Below are 16011 nucleotides of genomic sequence, written 5' to 3'. Positions count from 1 at the left end.
TCTGTCAATGCAGTTCAAATGACGCCACACATACAATACAATATATACACATACAATAGATACTTCTTGTTATCATATATATAGAAGATAATATCTGGTAATCGTAGTCCTAAATAACTATTAAAAATAGCTAGACGTTTCGAGCAATGGCTCTTTATCGATAGCATAGAAGAGTCTTTCTTCTATGCTATCGATAAAGAGCCATTGCTCGAAACGTCTAGCTATTTTTAATAGTTATTTAGGACTACGATTACCAAATATTATCTTCTGTATATCATACTTATCAGTCCGAGCAGAGTTTATTTATTTTTATTTTTAAACTACTATTGTTATCATATAGACGGAAACATTATCACCTAGGTGTGATGTTACACTGTGGTGAGATACATTTAATAAATATTCATAATGTTGATATCATATTATTAACCTTTGATTGTGTTTTTATTATCTTTATTTCCAATGTAACCAAATTAGAAAAGTTGGAAGAAAGCCATTTTTGTATCTCGTATCTCATATCTCATATCTCTATGTCACGTGTGTAATAGATATGGTACCCGACTGAAATAATAGAATTCATGTTAGATTAGCCGCTAACGAGTTAGAATACTGTAAAACATGTCTTTTTCGTGAGCATGTCTTTTTAGCAAATTTAGCGAGAGAACTAATGACTTCACTATAAATTCAAAATGGCCGCCAAACAACGTCTTTTTCTCCACACACACACTTTGTAAACAACACAGAAAACGTATTAATCTGGAGCGCTTGCTTATTACACTTGACAGTTTTTCTTTATTTTATGGAGGTGATAACTGCGCATTTATTTTGGCATGCGACAGACAAGTATTGTGAAAACATGAAATCAACAATGACAAGAGAGATTCACTAAATCAACAATTTGCTATTACGTCATTTTACGACAATTCGCTAAAATTGTATGTCGCTTTTTCCAACATGTTTTACAGTAGTTTAGAAATATGCACAAAATATGGGATATACAACAAAAAAAGATACATAGCTAAGTAACAAGTGAATTAATGTTGTCTTGTTTTCTGCATTTCTTAGAAATTCCCTGCATACGCAACCAGTCAACTGGCCAGTTTTATGATATGATTTGTTTAATTGTTCATGCAATTCTCCTTAGAATTTCACCCACAGAAATAATTGAAATTCCATGATGATACGTTATTGGGAATAATAACCATTTATTAATATCTAGCTATAATGATTGATATACAAAGTAATATGTTTTTTGAAATGAACAGACATGTAGTACAGTTTGTGGTGGGGTGTTAGCGTACAGAACTGTAATATGAATTTGAAATATTTGCTTGATATTTTACAAATACACTGCTCTTTCTGTCATCAGTAAATGTACTACTGGTAAATTGAGGTTTTTTCTTCTTCAAATTTTACTGAATATCTCAAGTATGGAATGTTTCCTATTTATTGTTTGTGTTCTCAATTATTATACCGGTATTTACAAAACTATTACATCTTCAAATTGAGAATTTAGATTAAATACTAAATAGATGCAAACTAACAATGCATAATCGTATAAAGCATAAAAAGTCCAGAAACAATACAACAATATGCCTAAATATTTGGCACAGAAAATATTTACTAAAATTCAAGTGTGAACAATTTTGACCAAAAATGAATGAGAACAATGGATTCATCATAATTACATAAAAATTAATATTCATGTTCCTAAAATAATAGTACATGTACTGTATTAACCTAAATGTTCTTTATAGGATAATATAATATTAACTCAATAAAAGTTCCCAAAAAACCAGAAAGCCTGGCATCTTTTCACAAACACACAAGAATGTCTATGTCTGCTTTTTTAATGAGGTCACATGACCACAAAAATTTGCCATTAAATATGTTGATAATATACATATTTTTCCTAGCTTCCCTCTATATATATTGAAAAAAAAAAACTATAATTAGAACAAAGCATGGAAACTATTATTATCAAACAAATAAAAAAAAAACATATGTTGCAAAACGTGACATCCTTTGATGTATGTGTCATATTATATCTTCAGTAAAAATAAAAACATAAAAACACGTTTTGCAAATTTTGAAATAAACGTGTTGCAAAACGTGGCATCTTTTGATATATGACTCACATTATATCTCCAGTAAAAATAAAAAACGTATTGCAAATATTTAAAATAAACGTGTTTCAAAACGTGACATCCTTTGATATATGCATCACATTATATCTCCAGTAAAAACAAAAATTAAAAAACGTATTGCAAATTGTGATATAAAAAACGTGTTGCAAAATGGACATCTTTTGATGTATGCGTCACATTATATCTGCAGTGATCCCAAACGCAGATCACATTACATTGTACCAGTGATGATTTCAACAAAAATGAAAAAAAGAAATTAAAATTTTATTACTCGTGACAATAAAAATAGCATCTGGCGAGGAACGTCTATATACAGGTAGGCTACAACATTTTCTATAAAGGCAACACAGATAGAAATAAACTGCATTGCTCTCAGCTTGCATATCAGAACGACATTCATTAAAACATGGCCACCAGTCAACCATTTTGGATTCATTAAAAAAATTATGTGCATTAAGTTCTATTATGTTCAATGTGTGTATCAAGTTTGAACAAAATCTGTTTATTTTTAATGCGACTGAGAGATATGGCTTTGGAACAGCATTTATTGACATTCAGCCATTTTGAATCTGATCTGAAAAACAAAATGGTGTGCATCAAGGTCTCATCAGGTTCAATGTACATACCGGGGTATATATAAGTTTAAAAATAATAATTATCTATATATGACTGAGATTCTGTTTCAGAATGAATTTTTAGGACAAAAATGGCCGTTATTTAGCCATCTGAAGTTGGGTCATAAAAAAAAATGAACATGCGTATGTGGGTAAGATGCATGTGTGAATGTGCACATTCATCATGCAAGTTTATGATCAGAATGAAAAAGTAATTTTCCAGCCACTGCAAGATCTCACATATTGGGAAAGAACCAAACGTCTGCCACAAAAATCAAATGATTTGAATTTGAACTTGAATTTTTTTTTTATAGCTGAATGACAAAATCTTGATCTTCGAGAAAGGAAAATTGCAAATTGAGAGATGTACCTTGAAGTTGTAACGTTGGCAACATATTGTTTTAAGCTAAGTAATATACGTGCTGTAATAGATGCAGCATCAATGATATTTACAAATATCCGCCTTGCCAATAGCTGAACATCACTGAGCAGTTCCATGGATTCGATTGTGATTGAATTTTCATCATCTTAGGGTGTCATCAAGTCACTGAACCGCTATTGAAAATGGACTATATTACAAATTCAATATTCGATGTGAAATATTTTCCATTAAGATTAGTCTGCGATGCTTGTCAGACTTGTGGAGTTGGTTTCTGTAGAGCTATTAGACCCCCGTCTTTTTTGATTTTCTGAGAAAACTACTTATCTCATGTTAACACTGCATGTGTGCGAATTAGGAACATCAAAGATTACATACACCCTAGGTTGGTTGTGTTTAGCACACATCCAAAGCAGAATTCAAACAGCAATGCATGATGGGATTTATTGCAGTGAAGACAATAAATAACTTATGATAGTTGATATATGATGCAATTGTTTTGAAAACAATTTTTGAGATTTTATTTTGGCCAAGCTATAATCACAATTGACAAAGCTTTTAACTAAGTTTTGTTGACAATACTTTAAGTTACACTGATTCACTATCTACAATGTTAATTAATATTCATGAATAAATTAGTAATTGTATATAAAAGCCAAAAGTTGGCCACTATAGACAGGTATTACTCCAAGCTAGAACACAGAAATGGAGACATTTCATCACAAAATGTAAACTTTATACACAAGAACCAATTTTTGAAAGGTAAGTAAACTGAAATTGGAATGTAGTATTTACCGCATTTCATTTTTGTTAACAGGTAATTGTCAAAGCATAGTTTACGCACGGCTACCGTGGTCTACACATTCATAACATATTCACAGTGGTGGATACTCATGCTGTCTACCCAGTTGTCTAGGTGCAGTTTGTTTATGCATAGCTAGCGATCCAGGTGCTGTTTGCATGTGCATAGGTAGCTGTCTAGGTGTTGTTTGCATATGATATACCGAGAAATGAACCGGTGACAGTGCTTTCCGTAAGCATAGCATAAACATTTTATCCTTAACACAAAGCTGTCACCACAATTTTTACTCGGTAATATGTTGATTACAAATATTTAAATAATTACAAAAAATATACCTTATACATACTTGAAAATAGAGACAATGATGTTATTTGTACATGTATTACTTTTTAGTTTTTGGTATATTCATTTCTAACAACTGATAGAAATGTTCTTTTTCTAAAATGCAAAAAAATGTTACTGTAAAATCTGTATTAAAAGCCGCAGCTTCTATCAAAATGGTACAATGCTACAGAGTGAATGCGGCTTCTATTAGAGCACCTACACATATGAGAAATCGTCAATTTTTGGTTCGCAATTGTTCAAAAAGAATGGGTGCGGCTTCTATTAGGGATGTGGCTTCTAATGCATATTTAACGGTATACCACTTTAAAAAAAACATTAAATCACAGATGAAATGATTGGGTTAATACACTCCACATGATCATTGTATTATTAAAGTGACTGTGCCTGCTACTTTTTGGCCTAAATTCATCTATTAGTACATTATTATTATTAATTGTTTCTAAGCATAAAATATATTTTTAAGTGTAAACTTTTAAACTACGACAACTTAATTTTTTTGTATTTTAAAACATACATTTGCATACATTTGCATACCCCTAAAGACGTATGAAGGGGAAATAGCTGGAAAGCCTGCATTGCCTATATGTGTACTGTAGAATACTTTATTTTCGCTTGGAATTTAGTTTCGCTAGTTTCGCTGAAGGGATGATTCCGTGAAAATAAAATCCAGCGAATATACTTTTTTTCCTATATTTCACATTAATCTCATCAAAAATCAGTGAAAATAAATTCCAAGCAAAATGCCCAAAAAGCCTTTTCAGCGAAAATTAATTCCAGCAAAAATAAAGTATTCCACAGTATATAAAACACATTTCTTATTCAATTGCTACTTTTGTAAATATTCCTCAAGAATGAGTGGACCATAAAGAACACATATTATAAAGTTCATCCTACAGGGTTGAGTTAGATATGAAATATGTCACTTCTGGCGTAGCTGGTCACCGTAAGGCCAAAATGTTGCCCTCAGGTCAAAAATTGAAAAATTGGGTCGGTCGGTTGGTAGGATTTTTTTTTCTTCTTTTTTTTTTTTAAATTTGTGAAAACTAAGAGTATCGTAAATGGCCAAGGTATATGGACTTCATCGTATTCGAAACATGTCAGAGAAATACAGATCAACCCGAGGTTCAAAGTTGCCACTTACAGGGACTCTGGGGATCAAAGAACGGTCTAGATCCTTAATTTTTAGAGGAAACACCTTTTTACTGCTTAAAATGATGAGTTTTTAATATTTGGGCCTACTAATTAAAAAAAAAAAAAAAAAAAACGCGACCCGATATTACATATTTTTCGGTCTGTCGCTGAGGGCAACAAAACATTTTTTTTTTTTGGCCTAATCAACGACGTACTACATTCACATCCACTTGTATGGTGGTCGATGAAGTCGGTTGCAGTCAGTACAAAGTCCCGACATCTATTGCCATGGAACTCAACACGATCTCTATGTCTATGCCAATGTTTTCCAAGTTTGTCAAAATCTAGTTTGACGTCAGGTTACTGGGGTATGTTCATACACTGATGTATTCCATCAATCGTCTAAGCAAAATAAAAAGATTCAATATTAAAATTAAAATAAAGAAGTATATAATAAAAATTTATATAACGAGTCAATGATTCTTCAATCAATGATAGCTGTGTGCGAGGGAATTGACATCCTGTTGAAGTGTGTGAACGTGTTGGGTTACGACGGGGACGTTTGATTGGATAACAAAAATAATTGAAAGTGAAACACAGCAAAAATGTTATTCGAGTTAGCGTGATTGTCATAATTACAACATCATATTAAAAATTATATGATTGCAAAATATTGACAGCCCACTTATTACGCAGATCAAATTGCAAAAAGTATGAAGTTGTCAACAATTCAGAAACTTGTTGACAGCAAAAGTAAAAACAGTTGCCAACATGCCAGTGCTACGTAATTTCCCTTTTGACCGTCGCTTCGGTTTTCATGTCATGTCATTGCTTCCTCTTACATAACAAAAACTACATGGCCTCTACAAATCATTATTCAGATTCCCATAACATTTGAAACACTTACCCGACGTTTCTCTCTCTTCTGAAAGCTGACGCAGTGAAGTTAATTTTTCGGCACTTTTCTTTAAATCCACGTTGTTCTTTTAAAAATTGGGACAGTTGTTCGGCGAATCTGTGGTACGATGGATTAGGGAGAATGTCCATCCGAACTTTTTCTCATTGATTTTTCGTCATTCGTCCAGTGATGTCACACCTTCGGATCGTTCAGAAATGCGTAAATTCCCACACTATTGCTATACCCATTGCTGCATCCGCCAAAATTACGTTTCAAAAAAAAGCACCAACCGAAAAATATATATCATTAAAAAAGTATAGCGTAAGAGTAATTTTTTGGCATTTGGTGGCGCACTTTTACTTCAGCTAGAGTCAGAAAGCCAGAAACAGTTGACTGTTTCAGGATATGTTGGCGTGGCTTACAACACAAGAAATACCTCAAATTTAATCTGGTATGAGTAATTATTTTCAACAACAAAATAAATACCTATCTATTTCATTGGAACAGAAATCCAAAACAAGAAATGTGTTGGTAGGTATTTCACAGGCACTTTAATGTCTGCATTCATGTGGACAAAAGCAAAAGCTCCCAGTATGAGCTCTAGCCTTTTCTAGGCTTTTTTTATCTGTGATTTTTTTACAGGTAAGAAACAAAGATCAGAGGCAAAACCTTTTCTTTTTTTTGAATGGGAGTTCCGGTAAACACGGCTCCTACTCCTAATTATGCGATTTTGTCAGCATCTTGTGAATCATGTGACATAGTATTAGGACCTTCATTTGCATATCATGTTTGGGGTAATTCATTGTAAAAACCTATAAATGTAGCGATTTGAAGCACCATAGTCGTAGCACCGCGACGTGTTCGAAACGGATTCCATGTGACGTATACATCGCACATCAAAAACATGAAATTTACATAAAATTCAAATTCACAATGCGCAAAGATTGTTGCTTTAAACAAGGTTTTTAAAGTCTATGTTGTGGCCATGGAAACACGAGGTTTCTCACTATATTGAGATGCTCTTTTGTAGTGCCTTTTATTGCAATGCGCAAATGACATCTAGCTAAGTGCCTAGCTCATGCTAGCCATACATCTCTGATAATGATAGATATACATTCCAATATATATACGCCTTGCGTTCACCTACACTAGTGATATAAACAAGCAGCCTCTCGGCTGAGATAGCTTCCCTGTTAGCAATGCACATTTCAATTAAAGAACAGAAGATATCATTAGAAAATGAACAAAATGTATAGTATCAAAACAATCAGACAAAAAGTGGAAAATATAACTTTTTACCAAAAATTACAAAAATATTATCAAAATCAGAGAATTGAAGATATCATCATGAAATGAACAAATATGAGTTAGAACTACATGTAGTACCTATATATGTAGTATCAAAGTAATTGGACTTACGGTTTTCAACAAGAAGTCAAAAATATCACTTTTTACCAAAAATGACAAAAATATTCACCAAAATTAGAGAATTAAAGATATCGTTACAAAATGAACAAATCTAAAAGAGGTCTACCCAAGGTACATATACACCAAGTATCAAAGCATTCAGGCTTGTAGTTTTCAAGAAGAAGTCGAAAAAGTAAAACATTGACAAGGACGACGACGGACAATCACTCATATGATAAGTTCCGCTCGACAAAGTCGACAGCGGAGCTAAAAAGTCGGTCATTGTGATTGGTCAGACATTTTTCAACTGTCTGATTTTAGTTTGTGATTCTTAAAATTTTATAAATTAACCGTAGGCTATATCAACAAGAAATCGGAAACGAGAAACGAGTATGTGTATTGGCATTGACAGCGTAATTGTATCTCACAATTGTAATGTATGCGACAGACATATAAAATGTCATCAGCCACAAATGGGGGGAGGGTGTGGAAACATTCATGAAATCTTCACAAACCAGACATCCTGAAAGCTTCTTTTACATAAATATACAGTCAAACACTTTTATTATATATTCTATTATTTATTGACAATCATAGGTGTTGCCCAAGTCACCTTGTTGAGGGCTGGGACTACTATAGATTTAGAACTATAAAAAAAACTGTCACTCCCACAATAAAGGATTTTCTCGTACATACCATAGTGCCGGATTTTACGATGCAAAATTGCTGTGAACTCTACTGCAGGATAAAGCAGTCACGCTCATTAAGATATATAAGTTACTGGTGGTATATGCTGCATTACAATTATTGTAAAATACTTAATTTTAGCTGGAATTAATTTTCGCTGAAAAGACTTTTTGGGTGTTTTGTATTGGATTTATTTTCACTGATATTTGATGAGTTGAATGTAAAATATAGGAAAACAAGCAGCCTATCGGCTGAGATAGCTCCGCTGAAAGCAATGCACATTTCAATTAAAGAACTGAAGACATCATTAGAAAATGAACAATATGTATAAGTATGTATAGCAATTGGACTTGTTGTTTTCAACTATAATTCAAAAATATATTTTTACCAAAAATGACATAAATATTCAACAAAATAAGATAATTGAAGATATCATCACAAAATGAACAAATCTGAAAGAGGTCCACATGTAGTATCTATATATGTAATATCAAAGCAATCAGACTTGCGGTTTTTAACAAGAAGTCAAAAATATCACTTTTTACCAAAAATGACCAAAATATTCACCAAAATTAGAGAATTGAAGATATCATCACGAAATGAACAAATCTGAGAAAGGTCTACATGTAGTATCTATATGTGTAATATCAAAGCAATTGAACTTTTGGTTTTTAACAAGAAGTCGAAAATATCACTTTTTACCAAAAATTACAAAAATATTCACCAAAATTAGAGAATTGAAGATATCATCACAAAATGAACAAATCTGAGAGAGGTCCACATGTAGTACCTATATATGTAATATCAAAGCAATCGGACTATTGGTTTTTTACAAGTAGTCGAAAATATCACTTTTTACCAAAAATGACAAAAATATTCACCAAAATTAAAGAATCGAAGATATCATCACGAAATGAACAAATCTGAGAAAGGTCTACATGTAGTATCTAAATATGTAATATCAAAGCAATTGAACTATTGGTTTTTAACAAAAAGTCAAAAATATCACTTTTTACCAAAAATTACAAAAATATTCACCAAAATTAGAGAATTGAAGATATCATCACAAAATGAACAAATCTGAGAGAGGTGCACATGTAGTACCTATATATGTAGTATCAAAGCAATTGGACTTGCGGTTTTTAACAAGAAGTCGAAAATATCACTTTTTACCAAAAATGACAAAAATATTCACCAAAATTAGAGAATTGAAGATATTAACATGAAATGAACAAACCTAAGAGAGGTCTACCCAAGGTACATATACACCAAGTATCAAAGCATTCAGGCTTGTAATTTTCAAGAAGAAGTCGAAAAAGTAAAACATTGACACGAACGACAGACGACGACAGACAATCACTCATATGATAAGCTCCGCTCGACAAAGTCGACAGCGGAGCTAAAAAGGAAAACTCGATGGATTTTATTTTCACTGAATCATTTCTTTAGAGAAAATGTCGAATTCCAAGCAAAAATAAAGTATTTTACAGAGCATAGTTCCATGGATTGCCATTTCTGTGAGATAATCTCAAATGTACAATTCAAGCATGAATACCAGAAGTGAATTTTGAATTTGAATTACGGCACAGTAAATTGTGAAATCTGTAAAATTTGACACAAATCATGCCTGAAAAAACATGTTGTGATCATCGATCCGTTCAGAATAATTGTTCGATTTTTATTATAATTTCATACCTGCCAGTCATGGATCACAATTTGTGAACATTAGTCGCATAAAGTCAAATTTTACTTTTAGAAGTTAAAACAAAACACCAAATAATCACGTGGTCTATATTTTAAAGGAGAGTTTTTTTGGAGTAAATGAGATTATGAAAGTGGTGAACATATTCTTGGCCGAAACGTTTCAAATGAGTTTAATTTAACCTTTTACAAATTTATATGAACAACAATAATTTATTTGTTTCTGTTTTTACTCTGCAGCATTTTTTTTTTTTTAATATTTCTTTTGTGCCAGGCGACAGTTCCTAACATTGAGTGTCACTGTTGTCTCTCCTGACTTTTTTTTCTGTATGTGCAAATTGCAATTGCTAGTAACGACACATAGTGCATTTTGCCACAGAAGTCATATTCATGTTCGGGACTACATGACAGGGCTGTGTGGCCATCTCTCTTTCAAATGGCAATTTGTAACGCACTATTCTGGCGTCAACCAGGCTCGGTCGAACACAAGCACCTGCAGACTTGAACCAAGGTTCTCCCAAAGTTGCATTCGTTAGTGAATGAATCTCAGCCAGAGGAATTGGCCTACCAATTGAGTCTGTGGCACACTCACCCAGGGTCCCCTACCCTTCGATATTCAACCTAAGGTAGGATTTGAACTTGGGTCTACCGAGTCTGATGCAACAACTATACTACCAGTGACCGGTTAGTCTGCAGCATTTGCATTTTGAGATAGCTCCACTGTTAGCAATTTACATTTCAATTAAAGAACTGAAGATAACATTAGAAAAGGAACAATATGTATAGTATCAAAGCAATCGGACTTGCTGTTTTCAAAAAGAATTTGAAAATATCACTTTACCCAAAATGTAATTAGATAATTGAAGATATCATTACGAAATGAACAAATGTGAGAGAGGTCTAACTGAGGTACCTATATGTATAGTATCAAAGTAATCAGTTTTGCGGTTTTTAACAAGAAGTCGAAAATATCACTTTTTATCCAGAATGACAAAAATCAAAATTAGAAAATTGAAGATATCATGAAATAAACAAATCTGAGAGAGGTCTACCTGTAGTACCTATATACATATAATAACAAAGCAATCAGACTTACGGTTTTCAAAAAAGTTTAAAATATCACTTTTGACCAAAAATTACAAAAATATTCACCAAAATTAGAGAATCAAAGATATCGACACGAATTTCGAAATGAACAAATGTAAGGAGGTCTACCTGTAGTGTCTATATGTATATTATCAAAGCAATCAGACTTGCACTTTTCAGCACTCCCATTTGATGCATATATGGCAGTTATCAGTTGATCTTTCAACTAAACAACATACATGTAAAGAAATAATATATATTTTGTCTTTTATTTGATATTTATAATCTTTCAGACATAATGGACAGTAAAAGTGGCAGCCATATTTGATCATGTGACTATAAGCAAATGAGATGGTAATTACTGATTGTAATTACCTTTCCAATGATATATAATTTGCAGGGAATTTCACTGTGATACATGTAAAACTCGCCAAGTAGAAATAATCCTAAATATGGTAACAAAGGCTCTGGTATGAGGTTTCTTATGTATTGGCCATAAGGTTGCATGTGTTTATCATATACCTTTTAATGTCCAGTTGGCGATATAAGAAACCTGATGAGTGAGCCGTGCAAAAATATCATGCCCTGCCCTGCCCTCGCTAAGTCGCGCCTTGGTAAGTCACGATTCGCCTAAGTCGCGGGTACTTGGATGGCTCCCAAAATTTCTATTGTGTTTTGACAGCAGTTTTGAAGTACAAAGACTAATGTTTCGTGGCATAGTGTTTTTAACTAACTGTTAAAGAGACAACTTAACATCTACTGTCCGTCAATTGCTGAGATGCAATGGGTGACGGCGGCCTTACTCAAGGTGTCAACAGGGGTGTCAAGTAGTGACCATACGTACTTCTCGGCCGGTCCCATTTTGGTATACCTCTAAAAAACTCGCTACAATGAGTTGAATTCATTATCTGATCTCTATTTCTCAACTGAGCAGCATGTCAAAGCGAAAGCTATCCAGCCTGTTCGTACGCCATAAACTCACAGCGATTGATCGTGTCAAGAAGAGGTGAAACCAAGTTAAGGGCTGCACGTGATCTAGCAGTGGTTGAGCCGACAATTTTTGGGATGATACATCAATTAACTAAACCGAGGGTTTATATGTGCTTTTTATATATGTTTTCAATGCACAACCTCCCTCTTTCACGACCTCCCTCGGTAAGTCGCGGCCCTCGATAAGTCGCGTTTTTTGCTTGGATCCCGACACCCGCGACTTAGCACTGGGCCACTGCACTTAGTAATTTTTGAGTCCCAGTATAAAAGGTCAATATTCTGGATGTAATGCAGCAACGATACCCGCTCTTTCAAATCCCTGTTAATTCAGTTTTTGTTATCAATGCGAACAGAATCAAATTACACAGTTTTTCTTTGTTTTTATGTAGGTTATAACTGCGCATTTGTTTCGACACGCGACAGACAAGTATTGTGAAAACAGGAAATCAACAATTACAAGAGAGATTCGCTAAATCAACATTTCGCTATTACGTCATTTTACCACAATCTCGCTTTTTCAACATGTTTTACAGTATATTATTATACATCTGTCACCGTAACAGCATAAGTCACAGCGTGTCGTAATTTTGCGGTATTGCACTGGGTATTTTCATCCTACCATATTAGGAAATGCAAATTCCAAATATGGAGTGATCACGTGCGTGACCGTCCTCTAATAATAAAAACAAACATGGTATTCTCCAGGGCTTGACTGGACTCCATGCTAAATCTGTTATAAACTTTTTTGATTTCAGCATTCCCATGATGAATCCTTGGGAGGAAAAGATGTATAATAATAAGGTTTTAACACGGGAACCGCAAAGTATGCAGACAGTACGCCATCACATCGACCTCCGCTGCGTGACGGTCAATATTCCCGCTGTACTGTCTTTGTTCATACTTTTCGGCATCCTCGTAATAACCTCATATTATGTGGGAGGAAATAAATTGGAAGTTCACAGACTTTTTTACTGTATTTTTTATCCCCATGCAATAGAGTTAGGAGATCAAAAACCTATTGTTGCTTTTCTTATCAGAGCTATATCCGCATTGTCTGTCTACAAAGCAAAACTGTTCGCTTTATATGAAGTCCTTGGCCAGCTGAGCGATCATGACGATGAGCGGCTGGGGCAGTCACCTCCAGACCGATCACCGTTATTTTTATAGTCTTCAATATCGATAGTATTATTTATTATGGTGCATTTAGAAATGAAAATAGTAAAATAAATAGTATTGTTTTGGTAATTATTAGGATTTTCAGCACTGGTTCTTTTCCTTTTAGCCAAGAAATCACAGTGAGACATGATACAGGCGAATGGGTGGAAACTAGCTTCGATGACGAGAAACGATGGAAAATTCGGTTTTACTCCTTCACCGACAACTTGTTTTAAATATGTGCGCTACAAAGAAGGTCACATTCGGTACTTTCAGTGGTATATATAAAGCTGTGTTTAAAATCCGAAGACCGTTTCACCGAGAGCGAGTGAGCTAAAGTGATGAGACGATCTGCCAACAGTCTGAGCAAGCTCGGTCGAACTGGCACTATTGTAGTCCGAGTAGTCGTACAGCGAAATTGAGAAAACATAGCAACGTTGAGGGATGAAAAAACACACTGCATGCTTCCAATAATAATTAAACACCAACTTACCCGTCGTATGAGTCTATACAAGGCTGGCTTGACCGGTAAACAGACGTGCTGCTTCTATAAACGACATGCTGAAGTAAATTATTGTGTGTGCGTTAAAGTACAACGATCGGCGATGACCCGACGAAATCAGGTCACATGTACTTCGTAAAAGTACACCGTAACCCCACTCTAGAGGGCGCTCGGAAAATAGACTTTAAAGGAAACACGCATGCGCAGTTCTGACTTTATTGAAATCGTGTTCTTTGGAATATTAGTACTACATTGATATAAAAATACAATAAAGTAACATAATGATGATTGAATTGGAATTTGTAATAGGACATTTTTTATACCGGTACCTCATAAATTCTCAAAAATTGAAGAGATCATTGAGAAAAGGTTCTATCTTAAGTAATATTCATGTTAATTTTGTTTTCACTAATAATAACACAATATGAGCCAAAAGATTCCATGACGTAACGTAATAACGCAACGTCACGGTAATAACATTCTTTCACGTATGCGCATTCAGTTACTCGCATATTCAACAGAAGTTGTTTAAATGAGACACCTGTATCATAATTTGGGAAGAAAAATTCGGGGGAAATATACACAAATACACGTAAAACCAAGGGGTACATTATTGTGTACATTATTTCTGAAACATGTTTTCTGAGGTCTATGGCCCAACCATCGGACGATAGTGTGAAGTTTACGAACCGCCGCAGCGGGCAGTACGACAAACACGGTAATCAAACGACAGCAATAACACTCTTCTTTCGAAATAAACCCATATATGCACACAACTCATCCTTTGACCTAGATTTTACTAGGATGTAATTTATTTTTCTGCTCCAGGAATGAATTGACGAAATTGACCGTGTTGGTTATTTTTTTTTTAAATTGTACCAACTCTCATCCAATTTGCGATGAAACTGCCATCATAAAATATTGTTTTCGCTTGTTGTACTTACATTGTTTTTATGACACATTTTATTTTATAGATTAGGTACCGACATCTGGCAGTTTATTTTGTAGTGATTCTTAATGTCGGCATTCATTCACGTAACTTGCGTATATCTGTATATCAGCACGACCGGTCTGGGTTTCGTTGATACCGATGTCACGATGTGATAATTAATTAATTAATGTTCATACATTTTTATATTCGTCAAAAAAAATTTTTAACAGGACCAAGCGAAACGAGAAATAAATAAAAATCTAACCACGTTATTTGCTATTGTTTGTTTGTGCGTCATAGTGACATGACAGTATAGTGGGTATCTATCTCCTCTAGCATGTTAAAGCGCGGTGGCCGTCGCGCAGCGCGTGTTCGAATTTCATGTAAATAAACAATGTATGTTACACGCGTTGTATACGTCGTTATGAGTCCCATATCGAACAGGACGCGGCACGACGATGATCCGTGGTACATCGTGGCCATTTCACAATGTAATCTCATACTTGCAATTAATTAAATACAAATTTAGTATATTAGTCTTATTTTTGACTCGTTGTTAACATAACTCTGTACTATGGTATTGGTGATATATGAATTGGGTGCCATAGGATGGTACTTGATGGCCAACCAACCTAATCCAATATGTAGTTTGCATTGTACGAGTGCAAAATAAGTTATTAGGAAATTGGGATATTAGAATATTAGCACCATCTGTTTTATACGCATGAGCATTGGCCGATCCCGTCAAAATCTCGTCATCTGTTTTGGGGCGTGTCTAACGATGTGAAATTGCTTCAGCCATTGGGTAACGGAATTAATTGGTGTCGGTGTGAAAACCGCTGTAAAAGGGCGGTAAAATGAATTTGCGCGGTTTTTGCGCTGCCATTTTTTGAATGATTTGGAGCAGCAATGGAAGCTAACCATTTAATTGATAAAAATCTTGTCCAGAATATGATTTTAAATGGCCGAACTTATAGAGATATCAGTCTCGTACTGGAAAGCATGTTTCCGGAAAGGAGAGGTGGCGTGGTGAGTAGATTTCCTCCCCGGGAGAGCTTCGGTACCGAGAAAGAGTGTCGGAGCGGCCAACATAGTAAACTAAACTTAGAACTCGCGATACTGGTGCAGACGATTATTCGAACAACCATGAAAAACAAATGGCGTGACTTTGGTGTTGCACATTTAGCACAGAAATAAAAGACACGCCCACGGTTGGACAACCAATCATTTTATTATTGG

The 16011-nt window shown here is 34.4% G+C and overlaps 1 protein-coding gene and 1 long non-coding RNA gene across 2 annotated transcripts in view; both read right to left on the bottom strand.

Moving 5' to 3' along the window:
* LOC102804922 (uncharacterized) overlaps window positions 1-13938 on the bottom strand; it is a 52224-nt gene extending 38286 nt beyond the window's left edge. The window contains exon 1 of the mRNA XM_006814310.3: window positions 13833-13938. The gene's annotated coding sequence lies outside the window, so the exon portion shown is untranslated. The remainder of the gene's footprint in view (window positions 1-13832) is intronic.
* Window positions 5318-6781, bottom strand: LOC146732721 (uncharacterized). The gene is made up of 2 exons (XR_014926903.1): window positions 6323-6781; window positions 5318-5817 (listed from the first exon to the last, which is right to left on the bottom strand). It is a non-coding gene; the product is annotated as an uncharacterized LOC146732721 (long non-coding RNA).
* Window positions 13939-16011: the final 2073 nt, after the last annotated feature.

This window comes from Saccoglossus kowalevskii, chromosome 17 (genome assembly GCF_978046115.1).
Source record: "Saccoglossus kowalevskii chromosome 17, keSacKowa6.1, whole genome shotgun sequence".
Lineage (NCBI taxonomy): Eukaryota > Metazoa > Hemichordata > Enteropneusta > Harrimaniidae > Saccoglossus > Saccoglossus kowalevskii.
The sequence above is the reverse complement of the archived record's forward strand: the minus strand, read 5'-3'. Positions and strand labels throughout refer to the sequence as shown.